Source organism: Triticum aestivum, chromosome 1A (assembly GCF_018294505.1).
Source record: "Triticum aestivum cultivar Chinese Spring chromosome 1A, IWGSC CS RefSeq v2.1, whole genome shotgun sequence".
Taxonomy (NCBI): Eukaryota; Viridiplantae; Streptophyta; class Magnoliopsida; order Poales; family Poaceae; genus Triticum; species Triticum aestivum.
In genome coordinates this window covers 15,239,485-15,256,311 of record NC_057794.1, presented here as the reverse complement: position 1 = coordinate 15,256,311, position 16,827 = coordinate 15,239,485, and positions in this window count along the sequence as shown.

Here is a 16,827-nt window from a genome sequence, read left to right as displayed (position 1 = left end):
CGTTGCCCCACTTCGCCGCCGTCTCCTGCCGACGTCGACGCCCCCGGAGCCACCAGAGCCGTGCGCCCTCGACGCCATCGGAGCCGTCCCCAACGCCACGGAGCCGCGCGGCCTCATCAACGCCACCGGAGCCGCCGTCGACGCCACCGGATCCTTCCTCGCTAGAACTGCCTCCCTCGTCGTCACCGGAGACGCCCCTGCCTCCCTCACCACCACCGGAGCCATCCTCTGTAAGCCCCCACCCCTCCTCTCTCTTTGTCATGCATAGGTTAGCTAGTTTAATTATGTTAATTATCTAGGTTAGGGCAAAAATTTAGTCAGGGCTTTGATAGAGAAGTAGTTAGGTTAACTAGTTTAATTAGGTTAATTACCTAGGTTAGTGCAAAAAATTAGTTAGGGCTTTGACAGAGAACTAGTCAGGCTAACTAGTTTGATTAGGTTAATTATCTAGGTTATTTAGGCAAGTTTTATTTTAAAGATGATCCCTTCCTAGACTTTTATTGTTGATTATATCTTTTCATTGAAGTGGTCATGTTGTTTGTGCCCAAGTGGCTTTGTTGTTTCAATGAAGCTGAGTGGCCTATATATATTTTGCGGGAATGTTGATTCATTTCCGTTCCGGCAAATTTCAGGTTCTCGATTTGTCCACTTTTTAGCAAAGGTCATGCCGAAATTTTCCGTGAATGGAGCCGAAGGAACCATTGTTCCACAGCCGGCCGATCCCCCCGAACGTCTTCAAGGTTTCCGTGGCCAGTGTCAAACCGGGCCACGAGAATTTGCCTCCTCCAGTACTACTGGGGGATGACGACGAGACACCGCGGCGGCTTGGTGATTGTTGCAATGCTGGGTGGGTCCTGTTGTGGCCAAAGAGTCTGCTTCGTCTGGAGGCGGCCGGGAGCACACCCACGAGCACGCAGCCTCAGCAAGGTATGAACATCAACACCCCACCTACCCAATTATCGTCGGGTGGTGGGTTGGGTGATAGCGGACGGGGTAAGGAGGAGGCTCCATTAGTCGCTGATGACGTCGCCATGGATGAGGATGAGGACGACGATGGCGCTGCTGAACAGTATGTCTATACTGGTGCCTCCTCAGGGTTTGAGCGTCATGAGTCGGTGCCTGAATTGCCGTCTCAACATATTATGGACGACCTTCCGGTAGTAAAGAAGTTTAGGAAGAGAGCGAGGAAAGGCAAAAAAGCTGTTTCTATGATCCAGCCGCCTCAGCAGCCTCGGCTTCAGGACCGTATAGATATCCCCGGTGCGGATAAATGGCATATCCCCGGTCAACCAATCCTACCTGCAACAGCGCTACGGGCCAGATTCGGCGATCTAAAGAGACTTCATGACGATGTGCTGCGGGTAGAGAAAGACCTCATCGCCTCGAAAGATCCAGGATACCCACTCTACATGGTTAACGTTCCGCGGCAAATGTCGTACGTCGACAGCTTCCCCGCGGATAAGTTCTTCCTCCGATTCGATTACATATTCGACATGTTTCACGTGAAGAAACTGGATTTTACGTTTGTCCGCCTTTATGCCTTGCACATGAACTACATCATCGGGGTTGAGCAGATATCTCATATCTGTGTCGCTGACCCATACTACATGCACGAGGGCTTCTTGGGAGTCTGCCAAATCACCGTGAATACGCGAGGGATTACATCGTCAATTTCATGCTCGCCAATAAGGACAAGGAGGCGATTCTCGTGCCTTATCATCCCGTGTAAGTCATCCGTGTTGCTATCCTTCCTTCAATTTCAATCATTCATTTGCACGGTGGAGGCTAATTAATTTGAGGACTTATTTTGCGCAGCGGCGGGCGCGCCGTCCTCATCATCCTCTACCCCCGATTCTCCCACGCTCTTTACTTGGACTCGTCGAAGAACATTCACAAAAAGGATTACACCCACATCAAGGATGTTCTCGACAGTGCTATGTTTTACTACCAAGCAAGGGGTGGAGAGGTCAGGGACAAGAAGAGAAGGGGCGGCAGGGTCGCCTTCGGCCATAAGACCGACTTCTGCTGCATCCAGCAACCGAACAATTTTCTTAATGATGGATTCTATGTCCTACACCACATGCTGGAGTATAGACGGGATCACCAGAACCTTCGCATGTCACCTAGATCCGGCGATGCCCATATTCTGCAATGGGCAAAGGACATAGGAGATATCGAGGATCATCGACTTCGAGCTGAGTTCTATAACATCCAGCGCGAACTTGCCCAAATCATCATGAAGGAGGTCGTCGGAAAAACAGGGATGTTCTACGGAGAAGGACAAATGTCGCGGGAAGACGTCCGAACATGGATAGCCTCTCAGCGTCTCGACCTGAAGCCTTTCACTAGGCTCGGGGACTATCTCCCTGACTTGGATGGATGGAACGACATGTTGGAGTGATTGTCGATATATGACAATGTGTCCGTTTAGTCCATACTTTCTGTATGACAAAACTTTGAGTTATGCACAGTGAAACTTTATTTGTGATGTAATTAAACCGTCCTCCTCCTCGACTAGCGAAAATCACTCTAGTTAGGGCATTTTGGGGTACGATGAACTTTGTTATTTATGCTTATGATATGTTATTTTTATTTTTGCCAAGTCTGTCTCTTTCTGTTGCTCAACTATATATGTTGCATATCATCAACTCATGTGATGATGCAGGTGCATAGATCATAGATGGTGAAGAAGTGCTATGCCAGGAGTATATATACGACAAGTGGCCGGAGTGTCAGGCCCTTCCGGTTTTCGAGCGACAGGCAGTAGTTAGTTTAGAGGTTCACGCTAATGCGAAAGAGGAATACGAACTCATGTTCTCAAAGTGATAGCTCTTCTCGCGTATATCATTGTTTAGATGGATGACGATGTATTTGCATATCATTCGAGACTTGTATCGCTATTTTCGAGATGATGACGAGAGACCATTTTGTGTTGGATGATGATTATGATGATGACATGATTTGATGAGACTAATTGTATGTATATGCTATGATTACATTTGTATGTGTATGATATGCTAAAGATTATTGTATAAAGCCTATTCAAATACAAAACAAATATGCAGGAAAAACTAATAAATAAACTAGTAGTAGCGAGGGGGGAAATTTAGCAGTAGCGCCGCATTGTCAGTAGCGCGTCCCAGCAAACAACGCTGCAGATAATATCAGTAGCGCCCTTTACCAAGAGCGCTACAACTATTCATGTATAGCAGTAGCGTGGGACAACCGGCGCTACTGCTATACGTTAGCTGTAGCGCCTTATTAGTAGCTCCCGTGCCCGCGCTACTGAGAGGCCCAAAACCCTCGCTGCTGGTAGGCTTTTCCCTAGTAGTGGAAGAAAGGATCTGAGTAAATAAGAAGCCTATAAAAGAGTTAAATGCATGGCAAAGTAGTTAATTTTCCTTTTTACCCAGTACTAATTAAAAGATATAGCATTCCTGATCGTGTAGTCAAGTGGATCCGCACATTTGCTCAGGGATCACGTGACAGGAGCTGCAGGAGCCTGCCACGTAGTAGTAATAATCGTCGTGTGCATTCCTCTTCCGTTCTTGCTTGGAATCTTATCCTTCTGCACATGTGTGTACTAACAACCGACCCACACATGTCGGTTAGTGAGCAAGCCTGCTAAATAGAGTGTCAACTCCTGCGATTTTTTCAAAAAGTATTATTTTCAAGAAAAAAATGTTCTTTCACATCTACGTACGTATATACATACTTTTTTTAGGGGAACTATATATGTATTCCTCTATAATTCTGGACACTACGAGATGACTATGGAACTTCGTTTCACTTAAGTCGGCTTAACGCTTGATCGTGCTCTGCTTAACGCTTGATCGTGCTCACTCGCCCCGTCTGGTTTTTTAGGAACCTGAACCTGAAGTAGATCAACACACTCTATAATTCTTGGTTTTTTAGGACAAAGCAAGTTTTGAACTACGATTTTTTAGGGTGATCGCGCTTAACGCTTGATCGTGCTCTGCTTCGCTAGCCGGTGTCATGCATGTTGGTCCAGGTTCCCATCGAACGTTGCTCCGGTGACGAATTCTTTCCGCCGTGAAGATGCACGTACATGTAGCTCGCATATGGCAAGACACAAGTAAACGGAGTAAATCACCTTGATTGATTCCCAGGCCAGACATGCATGTAATTCCTAGCTGCTGGGTTGATTCGCCGGTAATAGCAGAGCATGTTAGACTGTATAGTCTCTGTAGTTGTATACGTACATATACGTATGATGTAACTTGTACCCGTTTGTTATATATATGTGAGATAGGCCACCCCTAGAGGGTTGAGCCGGTTCCCCCAACTCTATTGTCTTACATGGTATCACGCTAGGTCAACACGCTTCCGCCCAAACCCTAAACCCCGCCGCCATCTGTCTGTGCGCCGCCGCCGCCGTCCCTAAGATCGCGCCGCCGCTGCCCCAGCTATGTCGGGCTCCGCCGCCTCCGGCTCCACCATGGCTAGCTTCTTGCCGGCCTCTCTCGCGGCCCTCCTGTCCCGACCCATCGACGCCGCTGCGGCCTCCACCGCCTCGATCGAGACGAGGAGCCTCGGGTCCTTTTTCTCCTCGTCTCCGGGGCTCCCGATCGTGCCGTCTACCACGGGCGCTCCCTCGTCCGAGACTCGCAGCGACGCGCCGCTCGCCCCGAGTGGGGGCCAGCCGCCGATCGCCCCGTCTCCCTCGCCCGCTTCCCGCAGCGACGTGCCGCTCGCCCCGTTTGGGGGCCAGCCGCCGATCGCCTCGACTGGTGGGGGCTCGGCCCTCACCCTGGTGGCGCCCCCGTCAGCCATGATGGCGGGGTTTGCTGCTGCGGGCTCGGCCTCTTCGTCATCTGTTCCTGCGGTCGCGACGGTGGCTGCAACCGCGGCCTCTGCCTCTACGGTGTATCCGCCTCCGACAGTCTACTCCGCGGGCTCCTCGCCGCCGCCGCCGTTTCACTTTGGGAACCTCATCACCATCAAGCTGTCAGCAGACAACTACATCTTCTGGCGTGCGCAGGTTCTTCCGCTTCTCGGGAGTCATTATCTCCTGGGCTACGTCGACGGTTCTCTTCCCTGTCCCCCTGCGCTGGTGGATAGCGTGCACGGCCCGGTCTACAATCCGGCGCACCGTGTTTGGACAGGGCAGGACCAGGCGAACCTCTCCTCCATCCAGGGGTCGCTCACTCCGGCGGTTGCCGGACTTGTTGTTTTCGCCAAGACTTCTCATGAGGCATGGACCATCCTCGAGCGCTCGTTTGCAGCGCAGTCACAGGCCCGTGTCTCCGCGCTTCGTCGTCAGCTTGGTGAGTGTCAAAAGCTGGATTCTACGGCCACCGAGTTCTACAACAAGGTCAAGGGTCTTGCCGACACGTTGGCCTCCATCGGCCAGCCCCTCACCGATTCCGAGTTTAACTCGTTCATTGTCAATGGTCTCGATGAGGAGTACGACGCCTTGGTCGAGATCATGAACGAGCGGGGCAACTCGAACCCCATGATGGCGCATGAGGTCTTTTCCCGCCTCCTTCTCACGGAACAGCGGGTCGAGTCGCGCCGCTCCAGGGCCAGTGGGGGCTCCCTCTTGGCCAACGCCGCCACCAAGGGTGGCCGCCCTTCTTCCTCATCCAGGGCCTCTTCGGGGCTGCCATCGCCGCCTGCATCGGCCCCCCCTCCTACCGCGACATTACCGGGGGTTGGTGGCAAGCGCGTATGTCAGCTGTGTGGCATTGAGGGGCACTGGTCCTCTAAGTGCCACAAGCGCTTTCAGAAGAGCTTTCTGGGTCTTGGCAATGATGGCAAGGACACGCGCAATTTTGCGCGTCAGGTGGCCATGGCGGATCGCCCAGTGTCCACTAAGCAGCAGGGGCATACTCAGTCCTACTCTGTTGATCCTCACTGGTACATGGACTCTGGGGCCACGGAGCATCTGACGAGTGAGATGGGCAAGCTCCATACTCGTGAACCCTACCACGGCTCCGACAAAATCCATACTGCCAATGGAGCAGGTATGCATATATCTCATATTGGTCAAGCATCTCTTCTCACTAGGCATGCAAATAGGAGTCTTCAACTTCGCGATGTGCTTAGAGTTCCCTCTGTGACACGTAATCTTCTTTCTGTTCCTAAACTTACACGTGATAATAATGTGCTTTGTGAATTTCATCCTTCTGATCTTTTTATTAAGGATCGGGGCACGAGAGACATTCTTCTTAGCGGGCGGTTGTGCCAGGGACTCTATCGTCTGGAGCATCCTGCAGTCGCTCGCGTGTTCAGTGGAGTTCGGGTATCTCCGTCACAGTGGCATGCTCGTCTTGGTCACCCGGCCACACCTATCGTTCGTCATGTTTTGCGTCGTCATGAGCTTCCTAGTGTGTCAAGTCATAAAGATGTAGCAGTATGTGATGCTTGTCAGCAGGGGAAGAGTCATCAACTTCCTTTTTTCGAGTCTAGTCGTGAGGTGAAACATCCTTTAGAACTTGTGTTTTCAGATGTATGGGGTCCTGCTCAGACTTCTGTCAGTGGTCATAATTATCATATCAGTTTCGTTGATGCTTATAGTCGTTTTACCTGGCTTTATCTTATTAAACACAAATCTGATGTGTTTGATATTGTTGTTCAGTTTTAAAAACATGTTGAACGTCTTCTCAAGCACAAAATTGTTCATGTTCAGTCTGATTGGGGGGGGGCGAATATCGCAACCTCGACTCCTTCTTTCAGTCGCTTGGGATAGCTCATCGTTTAGCATGTCCACATACACATCAACAGGATGGTTCTATTGAGCGCTACAAGGCGCGGCTGGTTGCTCGAGGTTTTCGGCAGCGTTATGGTCTTGATTATGAAGACACCTTCAGTCCAGTGGTTAAACCTACTACTATCCGGCTTCTTCTCTCTCTTGCAGTTACTCGGGGTTGGTCTCTTCGTCAGCTGGATGTGCAGAATGCTTTTCTCCATGGTGTTCTCGAAGAGGAGGTATATATGCGGCAGCCTCCAGCGTTCTCTGATCCCGATCGTCCTGATTATCTATGTCGGCTTACTAAAGCGATCTATGGTCTGAAGCAAGCTCCTCGTGCTTGGCATGCTCGTCTTGCGACGGCCCTCCGTGCTCATGGTTTTGCATCCTCAGCTGCTGACTCCTCGTTGTTTCTTCTTCAGAGGCCTGCAGTTACCATGTATCTGCTTGTTTATGTGGATGATATTATCCTTGTCAGTTCCTCTCAGTCGGCTGCTGATGCCCTTGTTCGATCTCTTGGTGCTGATTTTGCGGTCAAAGATCTTGGGCGGCTTCACTACTTTCTTGGAGTTGAGGTTGCTTCTGTGTCCAGTGGTCTGATTATGACGCAAAAGAAGTACTCCTTGGATTTGTTACAGCGAGCTGGGATGCTTAAGTGCAAACCGACTACTACACCTATGTCTGCTACTGACAGGATTACTGCTGTTGCTGGTGATCTCCTGTCTTCTGCTGATGCGACACAGTACAGGAGTATTGTTGGTGGTTTGCAGTACCTGACTATCACACATCCTGACATCTCCTTTGCAGTTAACAGAGTATGTCAGTATCTTCAGGCACCTCGTGATACTCATTGGTCTGCAGTGAAGCGCATCTTGCGCTACATTCGTTTCACGTTGTCCTATGGTTTGCACATTCGACCGAATCCCTCTGGGGTCATCTCGGCGTATTCTGATGCGGATTGGGCTAGCAGTCCAGATGACAGGCGATCCACGGGGGGCTATGCTGTGTTCTTTGGTTCTACTTTGATCGCCTGGAGTGCTCGGAAACAGGCTACTGTTTCACGTAGCAGTACTGAAGCTGAGTATAAGGCTGTGGCTAATGCAACTGCAGAAATTATCTGGATACAGTCTTTGCTTCAGGAGTTGGGAATATCTCAGTCACAGTCCCCTATTCTTTGGTGTGATAACATCGGTGCTACATACCTATCTGCTAATCCGGTATTCCATGCCCGAACGAAACACATTGAAGTGGACTATCATTTTGTACGGGAACGGGTATCTCAGAAGCAACTACAGATCAAGTTTATCTCTTCCAAGGATCAACTTGCGGACATCTTCACCAAGCCATTACCTCTTCCACAGTTTGAGACTTGTAGGCGCAATCTTACCCTTCTAGATTCTTTAGGAAGTGGCTAAGATTGAGGGAGGGTGTTAGACTGTATAGTCTCTGTAGTTGTATACGTACTCCCTCCGGTCCTTTTTACTCTGCACATTGGATTTGCCGAAAGTCAAACTTTGCTAAGTTTGACCAAATTTATATTAGAAATTATTAGCATCTATAATATCTAATAAATATAATATGAAAACATATTCCAAGATGAATCTAATGATATTGGTGTTGTTATGTGAATGTCTATAATTTTTTATATAAACTTGGTCAAAATTGGATGAGATTGACTTCGGACAAACCTAATATGCAGAGTAAAAAGGACCGGAGGGAGTACATATACGTATGATGTAACTTGTACCCGTTTGTTATATATATGTGAGATAGGCCACCCCTAGAGGGTTGAGCCGGTTCCCCCAACTCTATTGTCTTACAGAGCACAACGCACATGCTAGGGAGGCGGGACGATGACCTACAAGCTAGAGTATCTGCATATCGAGGACGGAGGTGGTTGTGAATAAGTCCACGTCCACCATGGAGGCGGCAGCCGGCCGAAGTCCATGTCCGCCATGGAGGCGCTGGGCTAGGTGGAGCATCGCAACCTGCTTCTGGGTGCGTGGCCGAGATCAGCAAGCTGCTGTCACGGCCGGCGTAGTTTACCACGATCTGCGCCTGGACTTCGTTGATCTCCTGGTGCGTATAGAAAACCCGTTTATATAAAAACGTCTATTAGCCGTTTTTGTATAAACTCGTTTTTTGGGCTTTTGGAAAACTCGGTTTACTATATCCACGAGTTAGTTAGATAATCCAAACAATGTTTTGGGTTGTTACACCAGAAATCAAGTTTAAGGGAAACTAGTTCTCTATAATCTAGCTATCCAAACAACCCCTAAAGGCGTGGATGTATACTTTGACGGGTTTTGACCCATGTGGATGCCAAGAAGCCCGGCCTATACAATTTTAACCTCTGTAATACACATAGGGTTAGACTAACTAGAAATAGATTAATTTATTTTTGGTAGGTTAATTTATTTTTGCAGTTTTGGAGGGGGTGCCGTGGAAGTACCCCCCCTAGATCCGCCCATGATCTAATCATTGATATATCCACGTGTTTCAATTCGACCGTGCCCAAACGTAGGCAGGCATTGAGATTTGAAAATGTGCTAAGTGAAGTTATAGAACACAAGATCTTCCTGCACGTATGGGTCTGTTGGACCTTTTTTAAAAAAAAGGAGTTTTACCTCCGGCCTCTGCATCAAACAATGCACACGATCATTACGGGTCTGTTAGACTGAGGATATTTTTGTTCAATTTCACCTTGAGCTGAAAACCGGGGAGCACACAAAAGTTACAGTCAGCCCAATCAGAGTGTATCTATGTGAGAACTAAACCTCGCCATGCGCAAAAAATACAAACAGAAGACAAATGTTTCTCATCGTTTTGCACAGAAGGTCATTTTTCCGGTCCAAGCATTTCAATATTACTTGTTATACCTCCCTCGGATATAAGAACAAGGCATGGTGGTGCGATGAACAATCTGCCAAGAATGGATTTTCGAGCTGTTTGATACGTGTGCTATCGATGCAGCTCGGTCAAAGATACGGATGCAAGGCAACGGTCGTTGCCGCCCAAAAGATGGTTGGATGAACACAAATATAATTGATATGCGGTCGTTGAGATATATTTTAGCTGGGACTCACACATCCCAAATAGGAAATGAAAAAATACCCAGGGATGTTGAAAGTTAAGATGATGTCTGAACACCCACCGGACGCTGGTTTGGACATGCCCTTCGATCATGTTTGGAAAGCGAATATGCTGCTTAAAATCAATATTTGGCTAATTGGATTTGGCTCATCTGTTATAATACCATCACCCGAGAGACGATATGAAAAAAGAAGAAGAAAAATAAAGATGGTACCATATATGGCCTTTAGACGAGAATATTCATCCCCTCTATTTTCCATGTCTAGCATCAAGTTACATATGGAGTACATTTAGTATCTAGTATTTTGTTTTTAGTTAGCATTTTTTATGGATAGATGAGATTAGTCCAATTAGGAGAAACTTGCATGTTGTAGGAACTGCGGTACATGGATAGAGCTATCTGAAAAACCGAAAACAAATCATATTTCAAACTTGACTAGATAACTGTCCCTGTATTGTACTGGGCATAAACATTCTTGTAGGTTCTCCCATGATTTACATGGGATTTTATCAGTAATGATATTGAGTAACAAACTTATATTTGGTAAAAAATTATTGGTTTATTAAAGAAAGCTTAATTTTATCTGGTAGGCCAATAAGAGGTGAGGCGGTTGAGGCTGTTTTTAGGCGGTTGAGGCTGTTTTCCTTCACCGAAACTACGGCACCTCCGAGTTCTAGCACACGTTCAGCTCGATGACGATCCCCGGACTCCGATCCAGCAAAGTGTCGGGGAAGAGTTCCGTCAGCACGACGGCGTGGTGACGATCTTGATGTACTACCGTCACAGGACTTCGCCTAAGCACCGCTACAATATTATCGAGGATTATGGTGGAAGGGGGCACCGCACACGGCTAAGAATATGATCACGTGGATCAACTTGTGTGTCTCTGGGGTGCCCCTGCCTCTGTATATAAAGGACTAAAGGGGGGGTGCAGCCGGCCTAGGAGAGGCGCGCCAGGAGAGTCCTACTCCCTCTGGGAGTAGGACTCCCTCTGGGAGTAGGATTCCCCCCCCCCCCAATCCTAGTTGGAATAGGATTCGCGGAGGGGGGAATAGAGAGAGAGGGGCCGGCCCCCTCTCCTTGTCCTATTCGGACCAAGGAAGGGGAGGGGCGCGCGGCCCATGTAGGGCTGCCTCTTCTCTTTTCCACTAAGGCCCATCATGGCCCATATAGCTCCCGGGGGGGTTCCGGTAACCTCCCGGTACTCCGGTAAAATCCCGATTTCACCCGGAACACTTCCGATATCCAAACATAGGCTTCCAATATATCAATCTTTATGTCTCGACCATTTCGAGACTCCTCGTCATGTCTGTGATCACATCCGGGACTCCGAACAAACTTCGGTACATCAAAATGCATAAACTCATAATATAACTGTCATCGTAACCTTAAGCGTGCGGACCCTACGGGTTCGAGAACAATGTAGACATGACCGAGACATGTCTCCGGTCAATAACCAATAGCGGAACCTGGATGCTCATATTGGCTCCTACATATTCTACGAAGATCTTTATCGGTCAGACCGCATAACGACATACGTTGTTCCCTTTGTCATCGGTATGTTACTTGCCCGAGATTCGATCGTCGGTATCTTAATATCTAGTTCAATCTCGTTACCGGCAAGTCTCTTTACTCGTTCTGTAATACATCATCTCACAACTAACGCATTAGTTGCAATGCTTGCAAGGCTTATGTGATGTGCATTACCGAGACGGCCCAAAGATACCTCTCCGACAATCGGAGTGACAAATCCTAATCTCGAAATACGCCAACCCAACATGTACCTTTGGAGACACCTGTAGAGCTCCTTTATAATCACCCAGTTATGTTGTGACGTTTGGTAGCACACAAAGTGTTCCTCCGGCAAACGGGAGTTGCATAATCTCATAGTCATAGGAACATGTATAAGTCATGAAGAAAGCAATAGCAACATACTAAACGATCGGGTGCTAAGCTAATGGAATGAGTCATGTCAATCACATCATTCTCCTAATGATGTGATCCCGTTAATCAAATAACAACTCTTTTGTTTATGGTTAGGAAACATAACCATCTTCGATTAACGAGCTAGTCAAGTAGAGGCATACTAGTGACACTTTGTTTGTCTATGTATTCACACAAGTATCATGTTTCCGGTTAATACAATTCTAGCATGAATAATAAACATTTATCATGATATAAGGAAATGAATAATAACTTTATTATTGCCTCTAGGGCATATTTCCTTCAGTCTCCCACTTGCACTAGAGTCAATAATCTAGTTCACATCGCCATGTGATTTAACAGCAATAGTTCACATCACCATGTGATTAACACCCATAGTTCACATCGATATGTGATCAACACCCAAAGGGTTTACTAGAGTCAGTAATCTAGTTCACATCGCTATGTGATTAACACCCAAAGAGTACTAAGGTGTGATCATGTTTTGCTTGTGAGATAATTTTAGTCAACGGGTCTGTCACATTCAGATCCGTAAGTATTTTGCGAATTTCTATGTCAACAATGCTCTGCATGGAGCTACTCTAGCTTATTGCTCCCACTTTCAATATGTATCTAGATCGAGACTTAGAGTCATCCAGATCTGTGTCAAAACTTGCATCAACGTAACTTTTTACGACGAACCTTTTTGTCACCTCCATAATTGAGAAATATTTCCTTATTCCACTAAGGATAATTTTGACCGTTGTCCAGTGATCTACTCTTAGATCACTATTGTACTCCCTTGCTTAACACAGTGTAGGTTATACAATAGATCTGGTACACAGCATGGCATACTTTATAGAACCTATGGCTGAGGCATAAGGAATGACTTTCATTCTATTTCTATCTTCTGCCGTGGTCGGGCTTTGAGTCTTACTCAATTTCACACCTTGCAACACAGGCAAGAACTCTTTCTTTGACTGTTCCATTTTGAACTACTTCAAAATCTTGTCAAGGTATGTACTCATTGAAAAACTTATCAAGCGTCTTGATCTATCTCTATAGATCTTGATGCTCAATATGTAAGAAGCTTTACCGAGGTCTTTCTTTGAAAAACTCCTTTCAAATATTCCTTTATGCTTTCCAGAAAATTATACATTATTTCCGATCAACAATATGTCTTTCACATATACTTTATCAGAAATGTTTTAGTGCTCTCACTCACTTTCTTGTAAATACAGGCTTCACCGCAAGTCTGTATAAAACTATACGCTTTGATCAACTTATCAAAGCGTATATTCCAACTCCGAGATGTTTGAACCAGTCCATAGATGGATCGCTGGAGCTTGCACATTTTGTTAGCACCTTTAAGATTGACAAAACCTTCTGGTTGTATCATATACAACTCTTCTTTAATAAATCCATTAAGGAATGCAGTTTTGTTTATCCATTTGCCGGATTTCATAAAATGCGGCAATTGCTAACATGATTCGGACAGACTTAAGCATAGATACGAGTGAGAAACTCTCATCGTAGTCAACACCTTGAACTTGTCGAAAACCTTTTTGCGACAATTCTAGCTTTGTAGATAGTAACACTACTATCAGCGTCCGTCTTTCTCTTGAAGATCCATTTATTTTCTATGGCTTGCCGATCATCGGGCAAATCCATCAAAGTCCATACTTTGTTCTCATACATGGATCATATCTCAGATTTCATGGCCTCAAACCATTTTGCGGAATCTGGGCTCATCATCGCTTCCTCATAGTTCGCAAGTTCGTCATGGTCAAGTAACATGACCTCCAGAATAGGATTACCGTACCACTCTGGTGCGGATCTCACTTTGGTTTACCTACGAGATTCGATAGTAACTTGATCTGAAGTTACATGATCATCATCATTAGCTTCCTCACTAATTGGTGTAGTAGTCACATGAACAGATTTCTGTGATGAACTACTTTCCAATAAGGGAGCAGGTACAGTTACCTCATCAAGTTCTCTACTTTCCTCCCACTCACTTCTTTCGAGAGAAACTCCTTCTCTAGAAAAACTCCGAATTTAGCAACAAAAGTCTTGCCTTTGGATTTGTGATAGAAGGTGTACCCAACAGTCTCCTTTGGGTATCCTATGAAGACATATTTCTCCGATTTGGGTTTGAGCTTATTAGGATGAAACTTTTTCATATAAGCATCACAATCCCAAACTTTAAGAAACGACAACTTTGGTTTCTTGCCAAACCACAGTTCAGATTGTGTCGTCTCAACGGACTTAGATGGTGCCCTTTTAAACGTGAATGCAGCTGTCTTTAATGCATAACCCCAAAATGATAGTGGTAGATCGAAAAGAGACATCATAGATCGCACCATATCTAATAAAGTACGGTTATAATGTTCGGACACACCATTATGCTGTGGTGTTCCAGGTGGCGTGAGTATTAAAACTATTTCACATTGTTTTAACTGAAGGCCAAACTCGTAACTCAAATATTTTACCTCTGCGATCATATCGTAGAAACTTTTATTTTCTTGTTACGATGATTCTCCACTTCACTCTGAAATTCTTTGAACTTTTCAAATATTTCAGACTTGTGTTTCATTAAGTAGATATAACCATATCTGCTTAAGTCATCTGTGAAGGTGAGAAAATAACGATATCCACCACGAGCTTCAACATTCATCGGACCACATACATCTGTATGTATGATTTCTAACAAATCTGTTGCTCTCTCCATAGTACTGGAGAACGGTGTTTTTTGTCATCTTACCCATAAGGCACGGTTCGCAAGTACCAAGTGATTCATAATCAAGTGGTTTCAAAAGCCCATCAGTATGGAGTTTCTTCATGCGTTTTATACCGATATGACCTAAACGGCAGTGCCACAAATAAGTTGCACTATCGTTATCAACTCTGCATCTTTTGGTTTCAATATTATGATTATGTGTATTACTACGATCGAGATCCAACGAACTATTTTCATTGGGTGTGTAACCATATAAGGTTTTATTCATGTAAACAGAACAACAATTTATTCTCTTACTTAAATGAATAACCGTATTACAATAAACATGATCAAATCATATTTATGCTCAACGCAAACACCAAATAACACTTATTCAGGTTCAACACTAATCCCGAAAGTATAGGGAGTGTGCGATGATGATCATATCAATCTTAGAACCACTTTCAACACACATCGTCACTTCACCCTTAACTAGTCTCTATTTATTCTGCAACTCCCGTTTCGAGTTACTAATCTTAGCAACTGAACTAGTATCAAATACTGAGGAGTTGCTATAAACACTAGTAAAGTACACATCAACAACATGTATATCAAATATACTTATGTTCACTTTGCCATCCTTCTTATCCGCCAATCACTTGGGGTAGTTCCGCTTCCAGTGACCAGTCCCTTTGCAGTAGAAGCACGTAGTCTCAGGCTTAGGATCAGACTTGGGCTTCTTCACTTGAGCAGCAATTTGCTTGCTGTTCTTTTTGAAGTTCCCCTTCTTCCCTCTGCCCTTTTCTTGAAACTAGTGGTCTTGTCTACCATCAACACTTGATGTTTTTCTCGATTTCTACCTTCATCAATTTCCGCATTACGAAGAGCTTGGGTTATCCCTTGCATATCATAGTTCATCATGAAGTTCTACTAACTTGGTGATGGTGACTAGAGAATTCTGTCAATCACTATCTTATCTGGAAGATTAATTCCCACTTGATTCAAGCGATTGTAGTACTCAGACAATCTGGGCACATGCTCACTAGTTGAGCGATTCTCCTCCATCTTTTAGCTATGGAACTTGTTGGAGCCTTCATATCTCTCAACTCGGGTGTTTGCTTGAAATATTAACTTCAACTCCTGGAACATCTCATATGCTCCATGACGTTCAAAACGCCTTTGAAGTCCCGATTCTAAGCCATTAAGCATGGTGCACTAAACTATCAAGTAGTCATCATATTGAGCTAGCCAAAAGTTCATAACATCTGCATCTGCTCCTGCAATAGGTCCGTCACCTAGCGGTGCATCAAGGACATAATTCTTCTGTGCAGCAATGAGGATAAACCTCAGATCACGGATCCAATCCGCATCATTGCTACTAACATCTTTCAACACAATTTTCTCTAGGAACATATCAAAATAAACACAAGGAAGCAACAACACGAGCTATTGATCTACAACATAATTTGCAAAATACTACCAGGACTAAGTTCATGATAAATTTAAGTTCAATTAATCATATTACTTAAGAACTCCCACTTAGATAGACATCCTCTAATCCTCTAAGTGATTACGTGATCCAAATCAACTAAACCATGTCCGATCATCACGTCAGATGGAGTAGTTGTTGGAAATATGCCCTAGAGGCAATAATAAATTGGTTATTATTATATTTCCTTGTTCATGATAATTGTTTATTATCCATGCTAGAATTGTATTGATAGGAAACTCAGATACATGTGTGGATACATAGACAACACCATGTCCCTAGTAAGCCTCTAGTTGACTAGCTCGTTGATCAATAGATGGTTACGGTTTCCTGACCATGGACATTGGATGTCGTTGATAACGGGATCACATCATTAGGAGAATGATGTGATGGACAAGACCCAATCCTAAGCATAGCACTAGATCGTGTAGTTTGTATGCTAAAGCTTTTCTAATGTCAAGTATCATTTCCTTAGACCATGAGATTGTGCAACTCCCGGATACCGTAGGAGTGCTTTGGGTGTGCCAAACGTCACAACGTAACTGGGTGGCTATAAAGGTGCACTACGGGTATCTCCGAAAGTGTCTGTTGGGTTGGCACGAATCGAGACTGGGATTTGTCACTCCGTGTAAACGGAGAGGTATCTCTGGGCCCACTCGGTAGGACATCATCATAATGTGCACAATGTGATCAAGGAGTTTATCACGGGATGATGTGTTACGGAACGAGTAAAGAGACTTGCCGGTAATGAGGTTGAACAAGGTATCGTGATACCGACGATCGAATCTCGGGCAAGTATCATACCGCTAGACAAAGGGAATTGTATACGGGATTGATTAAGTCCTCGACCTCGTGGTTCATCCGATGAGATCATCGAGGAGCATGTGGGA